Source organism: Monodon monoceros, unplaced genomic scaffold (assembly GCF_005190385.1).
Source record: "Monodon monoceros isolate NGI ecotype Baffin Bay Population unplaced genomic scaffold, NGI_Narwhal_1 Super_Scaffold_21, whole genome shotgun sequence".
NCBI classification, from domain to species: Eukaryota; Metazoa; Chordata; class Mammalia; order Artiodactyla; family Monodontidae; genus Monodon; species Monodon monoceros.
Window position 1 is genome coordinate 2,283,878 of NW_021703778.1, and position 12,408 is coordinate 2,296,285.

The 12,408-nt window shown below is 38.1% G+C and overlaps 1 protein-coding gene across 12 annotated transcripts in view; it reads left to right on the forward strand.

Moving 5' to 3' along the window:
- The window catches only part of SVIL (supervillin), a 244,879-nt gene that overhangs the window by 14,996 nt on the left and 217,475 nt on the right, over positions 1-12,408 (forward strand). Inside the window, exon 1 of one of the 12 annotated variants that reach the window (XM_029236873.1) lies at positions 9,679-9,784. The exons of the other annotated variants lie outside the window; for them this stretch is intronic. The gene's annotated coding sequence lies outside the window, so the exon portion shown is untranslated. Of the gene's footprint in view, positions 1-9,678; positions 9,785-12,408 lie in introns of those variants that run through there. 12 annotated transcript variants of the gene reach the window in all.

The following is a 12,408-nucleotide window of genomic DNA, read 5'->3' on the forward strand; positions in this document are numbered from 1 at the left end:
ACAATATCTGTCTTTTAATTGGTGTTTTAGACCATTTACATTTAATGTAATTACTGATATCATTAGTTTGGAGTCTGTAATCTTGGCTTTTTTTAAAAAAAAATTTATCCTGTCCTTTATTCTCTCTTCCTGTTTTTCTGCTTTCTTTTGGATTACTTGAGAATTTTTTACGATTCCATTTTCACTCCTTTGATGGATTATTAGCTCTATCTCTTTGCTTAGTTATTTTAGTAGTTGCTTTAAGGTGTACAGTATACATCTTTAATCATCTACACTTAAGGGATGTTACACTACTTTTCCTATATTATAAGAACCTTTCAATAGTGTACTTCCATCTTGGCCCTTGTATTGTTGTCATACACTTTACTTTTATATGTGTAATTAACTCCACATAAATTATTATTTTTGTTTTAGAAGTCACTTCTCTTTTAAAAAGATTTAAATAATAAGAAAAAAAGTCATCTCTTTACTTAGGTAATTGCCATTTCTAGTGTTCTTCATTCCTTTGTGTATATCCATATTTCTACCTGGTATTATTTTCCTTCTGCTTAAAAGGCCTTCCTTTAACATTTTTTGTTATGCAGGAGTGCTGCTAATGAGTTTTTTCTACTTTTATATATTTGATAATGTCCTTATTTGCCTTCATTTTTGGAATATACTTTTGCAGGGTGTAGAATTCTAGATTGACAGTTTTTTCCTTTCAGTTCTTTAAAGATGTTGCTTCACTGTCTTGTCACTTACATTGTTTTTGACATAAAATCGGCTATCATTGTTATCTTTCTTCCTCTATGATGTGTTCTTTTTCACCTGATTGCTTTTAAGATTTTTTTTTTTAATCACTGATTTTGAGCAATTTATGATGTGCCTTGGTATTTATTCCTTATACTTGGGGTTAGTTGAGCTCGTTTTTTTGGGCTTATATTTTTCTTAGATTTGGAATATTTTCAGTCATTATTTCTTCAAAAATTTTTTTACCCCTCCTCTGCCATGAGGGCTTGAATTTCATGTATATCAGAATGCCTGAGCTATCTCTACAGCTCATTCATGCTCTGTTAATTTTTTTTTAAACTCTCTTTCTTTTCTCATTTCAGATGTTTCTATTGCTGTCTTCAAGTTCACTAATCTTTTCTTCTGCAATGTCTATTCTACCATTAGTCTTATCCAGTGTATTTTTCATCTCACATGTTGTAGATTTCATCTCTATAAATTTCATGTGTTTTAATTGTGTTTTATAAATTCATGTCACTATTTAAAATCTTGAATCTGTGTCCTCTCCTGATAATTCTAATATCTGTCTTAATTCTGGGTCAGTTTCAATTGTTTGATATTTCCCCGCATGGGTTGGATTTTCTTGCTTCTTTGCATGCCTAGCATTTTTTTTTTTAATTGGATGCCAGACATTGTTATTGTTATTTTTATCTTCTTGGGTTCTGGATATTTTTGTATCACTATAAATATTCTGGAGCTTCTTTTTGGACCATAGCTAAATTAGTTGGGGACAAGCAATTCTTTTGTATCTTGCTTCTGAGGCTTGTTAGGTGGGACTGGAGCAGTGCTCAATCTAGGGCTAGTATTTCACACTAAAGAGGCAAGATCTTCCTGAGTACGTAACGTTGCTGATTTATGAGGTTTTCTAATCTGTCTGGTGGAAATAGGTACTATTCTTGGCCCCGTGTGAGCACCAGACAGTGATACGTCTAATCCATCCATATTTGTTTCCCAGCCACGGATAGTTTGCCCACACACATGCAGTGATCAGTATTCTGCTGAATACTCAAGAGTGACTTTTGCAGATATCTGGAGTTTTCTTTCTGTGCAGCTCTCTGCTCTTTCCTACAGACTCTAGCTGCCTTGGTCTTCCTAGACTCTCAGTTCTGTATCCTCCACTCAGGGAATCTCCTGGGCTCTTCTTGGATTCTCTTTCTCTGTGTCTTGGCCAGGAAATCTCTTAAGGCAATAAGCTGGGATACTCATAGGCTCACCTCATTTGCTTCCTGAAGTCTTGTCTCCTGAAAACCATTATTTCATATATTTTGTCTGGTTTCTTTTCCTTTCCCCCCACCCTCTGTCTTTTTGTAGGGGTGGGGATGTGGTTATTTGTTTTTGCTTGTCTCAGGCAAAGGCTTAAATCTGTTTCCTGTTATTTCATATTGGCCAAACAAGGGATTTTCAATAAAATTCAGATTCTGTTCAGTAGGTTTCAGCTGGGACCTAAAAGTCTGCATTTCTAAGAAACTTTCAGATGATGCTGATGCTTCTGGGAAAAGACTACTTTGAGTAGCCAGCATCTCCAGCTATTCAATAGAATATAATGTGAGCCACGTATATAATTTAAAATTTTTCTGATAGTCACATTGAAAAAATTAAAAAGAAACAGGTGAAATTAATTTTAATAATATATTTTCTTTAACTCTTTAAATCTCCCCAAAATGTTACCATTGCTACATGTAAACAGTATAAAAATGTTAATGAGACTTCTTTATTTTATTGTACTAAGTCTTGAAATTTGGTGTATATGTTAGGATTATAGCATAGCTAAATTCAGGCACTACATCTGAAATACTTGGGTCTGTTTTTAGATTTCATAAAATTTGTAGTTGAAAAAGTAGATTTGTGTAACCAAGTTTCAAACATACTTAAGTTTTCCAATAACTGAATCAAGTGTCAAAAATACTTTTCCTTTAATATTTGCCATTCAGTTGACAAAACTGGTTCATATTTTTAGAAGAATTGATTTGATTTTTTGAAACTAAAAGCTTGTCAGTTTTAAAGTCTGTTCAAGTTATGTGAATTTGGTAACTCTCATGCCAACTCAGAATTACTAACATCAAATTCAAAGGGATATTATAAAAATTGAAAACCAACTCTAAATTTATCAATCTCAATAAAGTCTTCTTCAAATTTTTCTTGTAGATTGTAGGCAATTCATATAAAGCTTTTTATTTCAATCAAATCTTCTGCATATTGATCCAAGTTATGAAAATGCATAAAACCATTATTTTTCATTTATGAAAAGTATCAATTTTGATATAAATTCTCACACTTTTTAGCTAGGTCATAAATAAGCTTTTCCTTTCCTTGGAGCTTTAAATTTAGCTTGTTCATATGCAGTGTAATGTCTGTGAGAAAACATAAACCACACAGCAATTTTTTAATCTCTATTATTTGTTTACAGAAAATCTTGAATTGCTTCAGTATACAGTGAATCTTTGTAAAACTGTTCCATGACTCAACCAAAGATCACTGGCAAAGAACACATAATCATTAAATTCATTGTCATGTATTTCTTCCAGCAGTTCTTTAAACTGGTGGTAATTCATAGCATTTATGTGTCTATACTGAACAATTTTAACAACAATATCCATGATGGTTTTCGTAGGCTGTGCTTTAGAAAGTCAACTAAAAATTATTATCATACAGTAGAATGAAGCAGTAGGAGAAATGCCAGTCTCTTGTTAGAAAAGTCTACTAAGTCTTGATTTTTGACCCAACATAGCAGCAGTACTGTCTGTCATGATAGAAACCTTTTGTTTTCATATCTAGCCGAAATCCTTCTTTGGCAGATGTACAAGGTTCAAAAGTACCTTCACCATGAGTTCAGTTTTCTTAGTCTACGAATTGACAACATTTCTTCATGAATTTGGAAGTCTTTTGAGACAAAACGTACTCAAAGTACTAATTGGGCAATGTCTCTGATATTGCATAGTTCATCTAAAGCTAAAGAAAATTCTTGTGATTTTTCAAATTTTGAATTTATTTGTCTTGGTATTGCTAGAAATGGCGTGTTTTCTATGGGCAGTTGTTGGTTGCTAATTGAAAGTCCTTCACTCTTTCAACAGTATCTTTTCTATCTTCTCATAATATTTGAACAACATTGCCATAACTAAATAATAATGTATTTTACATTACATATCTCTCCATCTAAAAATGCTTCTTTGTTTTTATTCAAGAATCTAAGATGTCTTATAGCTGGCCGTAGTTACAAGCTCAAGTTTTGCTAAAAATCATTTAAAATTTTTTCTTGGTCATTTAATTGTGATTTTGGCTGTTTCCTTTGTGACTGTTGGAAGGAGACTGAGCATCAAATGCACTGCCCTTGCTGAAACTGTCTCTTAATATTGTCTGCTTTATTATCTTTGCTTTTCTAAATGTAGTAAACAGCTTTTTCAATTTGCTCTTCCACAGCAAATTGCAATTGTCTTTATTTATTTTTTAATTGAAATATAGTTGATTTACAGCACTGTGTTAGTTTCTGGTGCACAGCAAAGTGATTCAGCCATATATATATATATACTCTTTTTCAGGTTCTTTTCCATTATAGGTTGTTACAAGATACTGAATATAGTTCTCTGTGCTATACAGTAGGACCTTGTATTTATCTATTTTATATATAGTAGTGTGTATCTGTTAATCCCATACTTCTAACTTATCCCTCCCCCCTTTTCCCCTTGGGTAGCCATAAATTTGTTTTCTGTATCTGTGAGTCTGTTTCTTTTCATTTGTGTCATATTTGAGATTCCACGTATAAGTGATGTCATATGGTATTTGTCTTTCTCTTCTGACTTACTTCACTTAGTATGATAATCTCTAGGTCCATCCATGTTGCTGCAAATGGCATTATTTCATTCTCTTTATGGCTGAGTAGTATTCCATTGTATATATGTACCACATCTTCTTTATCCATTCATCTGGTGATGGGCACTTAGGGTGCTTCCATGTCTTGGCTATTCTGAGTAGTGCTGCTATGAACATAGAGGTGCATGTATCTTTTTGAATTAGAGTTTTCTCCAGATATATGCCCAGGAGTGGAATTGCAGGATCATTTGGTAACTCTATTTTTAGCTTTTTAAGGAACCTCCATTCCGTTCTGCATAGTGGCTGCACCAGTTTACATTCCCACCAACAGTGCGGGAGGGTTCCCACAATTGTCTTTGATAATCACATTTTTTACTTACTTTGTTTAGTTCCTTTTATCCTTTACTGTGTGATCATAGTACTAGCTTTTATATCTCCACTTGATTTTGTCAGTACAAAGACTTTGTTTTAAATTTGAAAGTTTGACCATATTTATTTTATAAATTAGAAGAATAACTAAATTAAATATTTTAATTAAAACAAGTATTTTGATTTAGCTACCAATTAGGATTTACCTAATTATTACTGTCACCTGTGCTATTGGCATAAAATATTCCAACAAACACATTACAGGGGACAGCAGTGTGTAGAAATGAAATCATTTAAATGGACTCATCTTGTTCACACGAAGTAGATCGGTGATGTGTTTCTGTGTAGATTCAGGCACTGCAGTACATCAACACCATCTTAGGCAATATAGCGTTTAAAGAGAAATGGAGTCCTACCAAAGTAATATATTTGTGTTTCATGGAAAAATATTTTACACTGTTTCAGTTTTTAAAAATAGATAAAACCAATTAAAATTCATTAAAATGTATCATTTGGTTCCTCTGTTGTACCCACCACATTTCAAGTAGCCTTGTGTGGCCATGGTTCTTGCATTGGGCAGGGCTGGTCAGGGGCTTGTTTGCATTGGAATCTGGGGACCTCATACCAGCACCCCGAAGGGGCCTCACTTTTCTTGTCCTGCAGCTGCTTCCTCCTTGTCTGGTCCCACCTCACCCAGGGATTTAGGAGTTTAACAGAGGAAGTCTTACAGTATGTGGTCTCTGAAGAATCTGGTGACCATGCCTCAGGGGGATCTAGTGACCATGGCTCAGGGGTTGGCCAGCTTCCAACTGGGAAGCCATTAGGACAAGTCTCGGGGGGGAAGATCCGACCTCAGGGACAGTTTGTGGGTTGTGACCTTGGGATAAGGTCAAGCAAGGTTTGTAGGTCAACTGCTACTGTTCTTCCTCTCCCCTGGGCTACTGACCATTGACCTCTGGCTCCATCTCACCCGAACTTGGTTGGATGGACATTCTGTCAGCAGAGGCAGTGTTTCCATGGTTCTGGAAGGAGCAGGCTTCATTTCCACACCATTAATGAGGGTGTTAGGCGAGAGCTGCCCTGTAGTTCAGGTGGCTAAGAGTGTTTTCAGAACTCCACCTACATTTACAATCACAGACAATGAAATGACACCTGAAAGACGTGAATAAAATGGAATGGTTGGGCTTTGAATGAAAAGAAAAGAATGATCTTGAAAAACATTCTAAAATTCAGAAACCACCTTAGGAACCAGGATGATATTTTCACAGTGGGTATACCCAATTCTGTTTAATCCCACCTTGCCTAGACCACCTGTTTTTGTTTCAGTTTGTATCCTGAACATTTCCATGTTTGGGACTGTGTTGCTTTGTTTCATTTTTTAGTACTATCTTCACAAAAAATGAGTGATTATACCTTAGGTTTCCCAAGCCCTTTTCATTTGTCTCTGATCCTCAACTTTCTTTTATCTCCTAAGCAATGTTCTGTGCTTTGTGTTGCTGTTGGGTCATATAGAGCTTAATCAACAGCTATTTGTGACTTACATCGTAAGATACGAAGTACACTTAGTACCGCTGAATAGTATGACCTCGAATCATTAAAAAGTTGAGAAAAAAGATTATTTTATTCTTCTTCCTTGTTTTTTCTTTTTCCTACTCCTCTTCCCACCCCCATATTATAGATGAGGAAACAGACTCACAGTGGTTGAGCCTGATCACTTCAGCTCACCTCATGATGCTTCTAAAGAAAATAATAAAATCTAAGCCCATAGTTTTCAATTTCTTGAAGTGTAAGTATTACTGTGGCATCAACGTAGTGACATTCTTTTGAAGTGTGTCCCCTAGAGTTGCTCAGGATAGAGATGTCCTTAGCTCTGCGCTGGTTGGTTCCATGGGCATCTGAGCAGACGCCCTGTGGGGTGGTGGCAGGCGCCCCGTGCTGGCTCCCAGTCCCACTTCCGACACCACCGAGCCAGTAGCCTTGAGGAAGTAATGTGCCACTCTGAGTCTTATTTACTCATCTTTATAGGGTAGGAATTCGGTTATGACACTGTTTCCCAAACCATTTAACAGAACACTGTGGCCTTTGATGTTTTTCCAGTGTCTTCAGAAAAACTGGAGACCTGGTGTGTACTTCAGACTGTGTGCTTCCGGGTTGGGTATTCAGGCTCATAGGCATATTAGAAGCTCAAGTCCTGGGGTAAAGATGACTGCTTAGCAACGTTTAACCCACCATTTTCTAAGCTCTGTGAACATGGAGCCTCTCCCTGCCCTCTCTGTGGAGGAAGATCCTTAAATATATTGGAGCATCCTGTAGTACATAGTCTGGGAAACACTGGACTAGATCAGAGGTCTGCAGACTACAACCTGCAGCCCATATTGGTCTTGCCACATGTTTGTATAAATAAAGTTTTATTGGAACACAGTCACAGTCACTCATTTACAAATGTCTGTTGGCACCACAGTGGCAGAGTTGTGTAGTTTCCGGAGAACCGTACGGCTCACAATGCCTAAAATATTTACCATCTGGTTATTTACAGAAAATGTTTGCCAGCGCTTGCCCTAACCTCAAAGTGATTCATGAACATGATTATAAAAAAGTCAGATGGTTGTGAAGCACTAATAATGAAAAAACAGGAGTCTTATTCTCCAGAGGCAACACATTTTTGATGGCTCCTGTAGTGGTTATTATTTCTATAACTAACAACATATTTGCTCAGCTCTCTTTGATGTATCTGCTTTGAGTTTCATCTGTTGACACTGCCGGCTGTGATGGATGGAGCCCACACATGCGCACACAGCATGCACAACTTCTTAGTTTTATCGCTACATGAATTTCTCTGTTGGTTACCTTTGCAATTTAAAATTTAATATTCATAAAGACACAGACATAGAGAATGGACTTGAGGACACGGGGAGGGGGAAGGGTAAGCTGGGACAGAGTGAGAGGTAGTGTATATATGGACATATAAACACTCCCAAATGTAAAATAGATAGCTAGTGGGAAACAGCCGCATAGCATAGGGAGATCAGCTGGGTGCTTTGTGACCACCTAGATAGGTGGGATAGGGAGGGTAGGAGGGAGACGCAAGAGGGAGGCGACATGGGGATATATGTATATGTATAGCTGATTCACTTTGTTATAACAGCAGAAACTAACAGCATTGGAAAGCAATTATACTCCAATAAAGATGTTAAAAAATTTAATATTCATAAATCTATATACCTTGTTCCATCTACTTTCTACCTTTTATTTCAAGTGCCAAGTTTCGTGAGATGAGGATCCTAGGTACCACCACCCTTTCGTCTGCCTCTCTTTTCCCCTTGTCCATCGTTTGACTTTTCTCCGCGTTGTCTTTACTTTTGCATTGTTGAGGTTGGTAATGTTTGCCTTCTCTAATTGGCAGTATTTCCTTTGCTTTGTCCGTAGGTTGTTTGAAGGTTACAAGACAGGGAGTGTGTTAATGGAAATACGCCCTGCAGCAGGGCCCAGTAATATGGTATGAATACACATCCCTCCCTGTAGTTCTTGTATTGCAACTACAGCGTTGCTCAAAGGAGAAAATTTCTAGTGTCATTTACAGATGGGTTCATTCTGTTAAATTCCACCAGTCACTCAAAACCATGGCACGTTTGTACTATGTCTTTCTTGCATTTTGTTTTTGCCATTTATTTTCCCTTGAGTTTTTATTGACCTTTATATTTATTGAGGGAAGACTCTTGTCTCCTTTACCATATCCCTCAGACCCTCTAGCTTCTACCTCATTTATTTGTTGCGTGGAATAAATGCCTTTCTGCATCCTTGTGTAGCCCACTCACTGAAGTTCTCATTGCTTTCTGGGCCTGAGCCTGTTAGTTTTCTCTGAATTCCAGGCTTTGATCTACCATTTTTGTATGCTGCATTTCCCCTTTCTTGTTTTTCACTCTCACTTTGGTGGAATATACTCTCACATGACTTCCTAGGATTGAAGGAAACTTCCTGAATCTTGCACGTTTGAAAATGTTCTTCACGACGATTGGTGTGGATTTATAGATTTAAAATAAATTCTTCTCTCAGTGTCAAAATCTTGCCTCATTGCTACTGATTTGAAAAGCCATATGTGGGTCTGATTTTTTATTGAATCTTTTTAACTGACTCTTTTTTCCTTTTCGGTGGCTCCTAGAGTTTCTTTCTTTCTTTTTATTCCTCAGTATTCTGCAGTTTCACAGTGATTTCACAGTGACATGTCTGGGCGAGAGTCTTTTCTCGTTTATTGTGTTTGGTAGTCAGTGGGTGTATCGGTCAGGTTCTGTTCAGGAGACAAAAATCACACGGAAATTTGGACAGGGAAAGTTTAAAGAATTACTGACTAGTAGCAGGGGATTAACTGCAAAGGGGTGAGCAGGGGATTAGCTACAGAGGGGAAAAGAGAACTGTAAGGGATATAGGGACGGTGGATACAGGGAGCAGCCACTGCCTCTAGGGTTGAGGCAGGATCCAGTGTGGAAGCAGCTGCCCCTCATCCACCTGAGAGCCAAGAGTCGGATCCCCTTGAAGAGGGCGTGGCTCTGTGGCCCACTGTGTGGGAGCAGCAGGGTGAGGCTCTGCATGCAGTTCTGGGTGGGCTACTGCCTCCCGGGGTGGTGATGGAAGTTTCAGGAAGCCCCTGCTGGTGCCTACAGGACCTGCTGGGTACCTGCAAGTTCTCACTGAGCAACACTCCTGGGCTTGCTGCTGCTGCACCTCACTGGGTACCCGCTGAAGCGGCTGGGAACCACCTGCAAGGATGCTGCTGATACCTGCCGAGGGGATGCCCTGGGATCTTCCGCCTGCTGCTGGCCTGTGGGCACTCAGCAGTAAGCAGGTAAGAACACACCTGGCAGGGAAGCCCTTCCTTGTGTACCATCCCTTGAGCGCCCTCACAAAGCTCGGCCGGATGGCAGCTGGCAAAGGAGAGACCTTTCCCACATGCAGCTCCAGGATCAGGAAGGAGGGCATGGAGGGCGGATTGGCAGCTAAGAGGCAGTGCAGCGATCACCAGCACAGTCTTCAAGTCTGAAGATTTCTGTCTCTCTCTAGCTCTGGGAAGTTTTCTTATATTATTTCTTTGATAATTTCTTCTTCCTTTTACCCCCACTCTTCTGTGGTTTTTAGGACTGCTATTAGCCCTACATTAGACTTCCTGGATTTAGTGCTCCATCTTTTTATCTTTTCCTTAATTTCTCATCTCTTTGCTCCGTGTTCTGGGAGATTCCCATAACTTTATCCTCAAACTCATCTGTTGACATTTTTATTTGGTATTCCTTATTTTATTTTATTTTATTTTCATTTTAACATCTTTATTGGAGTATAATTGCTTTACAATGGTATGTTAGTTTCAGCTTCACAACAAAATGAATCAGTTATATATATACATATGTTCCCATATCTCTTCCCTCTTGTGTCTCCCTCCCTCCCAATCCCACCCCTCCAGGCGGTCACAAAGCACCGAGCTCATCTCCCTGTGCTATACGGCTGCTTCCCACTAGCTATCTACCTTACGTTTGGTAGTGTATATATGTCCATGCCTCTCTCTCGCTTTGTCACCGTTTACCCTTCCCCCTCCCCATAGCCTCAAGTCCATTCTCTAGTAAGTCTGTGTCTTTATTCCTGTTTCACCCCTAGGTTTTTCATGACATTTTTTTTCCTTAAATTCCATATATATGTGTTAGCATATGGTATTTGTCCCTCTCTTTCTGACTTACTTCACTCTGTGTGACAGACTCTAGGTCTATCCACCTCATTACAAATAGCTCAATTTCGTTTCTTTTTATGGCTGAGTAATATTCCATTGTATATATGTGCCACATCTTCTTTATCCATTCATCCGATGATGGACACTTAGGTTGCTTCCATCTCTGGGCTATTGTAAATAGAGCTGCAATGAACATTTTGGTACATGACTCTTTTTGAATTATGGTTTTCTCAGGGTATATGCCCAGTAGTGGGATTGCTGGGTCATATGGTAGTTCTATTTGTAGTTTTTTAAGGAACCTCCATACTGTTCTCCACAGTGGCTGTATCAATTTACATTCCCACCAACAGTGTAAGAGGGTTCCCTTTTCTCCACACCCTTGCCAGCATTTATTGTTTCTAGATTTTTTGATGATGGCCATTCTGACTGGTGTGAGATGATATCTCATTGTAGTTTTGATTTGCATTTCTCTAATGATTAATGATGTTGAGCATTCTTTCATGTGTTTGTTGGCACTCTGTATATCTTCTTTGGAGAAATGTCTATTTAGGTCTTCTGCCCATTTTTGGATTGGGTTGTTTGTTTTTTTGTTATTGAGCTGTATGAGCTGCTTATAAATTTTGGAGATTAATCCTTTGTCAGTTGCTTCATTTGCAAATGTTTTCTCCCATTCTGAGGGTTGTCTTTTGGTCTTGTTTATGGTTTCCTTTGCTGTGCAAAAGCTTTTAAGTTTCATTAGGTCCCATTTGTTTACTTTTGTTTTTATTTCCATTTCTCTAGGAGGTGGGTCAAAAAGGACCTTGCTGTGATTTATGTCATAGAGTGTCCTGCCTATGTTTTCCTCTAAGAGTTTGATAGTTTCTGGCCTTAGATTTAGGTCTTTAATCCATTTTGAGCTTATTTTTGTGTATGGTGTTAGGGAGTGATCTAATCTCATACTTTTAAATGTAGCTGTCCAGTTTTCCCAGCACCACTTATTGAAGAGGCTGTCCTTTCTCCACTGTACATTCCTGCCTCCTTTATCAAAGATAAGGTGACCATATGTGCGTGGGTTTATCTCTGGGCTTTCTATCCTGTTCCATTGATCTATCTTTCTGTTTTTGTGCCAGTACCATACTGTCTTGATTACTGTAGCTTTGTAGTATAGTCTGAAGTCAGGGAGCCTGATTCCTCCAGCTCCGTTTTTCGTTCTCAAGATTGCTTTGGCTATTCGGGGTCTTTTGTGTTTCCATATAAATTGTGAAATTTTTTGTTCTAGTTCTGTGAAAAATGCCAGTGGTAGTTTGATAGGGATTGCATTGAATCTGTAGATTGCATTGGGTAGTAGAGTCATTTTCACAATGTTGATTCTTCCCATCCAAGAACATGGTATATCTCTCCATCTAGTTGTATCATCTTTAATTTCTTTCATCAGTGTCTTATAATTTTCTGCATACAGGTCTTCTGTCTCCTTAGGTAGGTTTATTCCTAGATATTTTATTCTTTTTGTTGCAATGGTAAATGGGAGTGTTTTCTTGATTTCACTTTCAGATTTTTCATCCTTAGTGTATAGGAATGCCAGAGATTTCTGTGCATTAATTTTGTATCCTGCTACTTTACCAAATTCATTGATTAGCTCTAGTAGTTTTCTGGTAGCATCTTTAGGATTCTCTATGTATAGTATCATGTCATCTGCAAACAGTGACAGCTTTACTTCTTTTCCAATTTGGATTCCTTTTATTTCCTTTTCTCCTCTGATTGCTGTGGCTAAAACT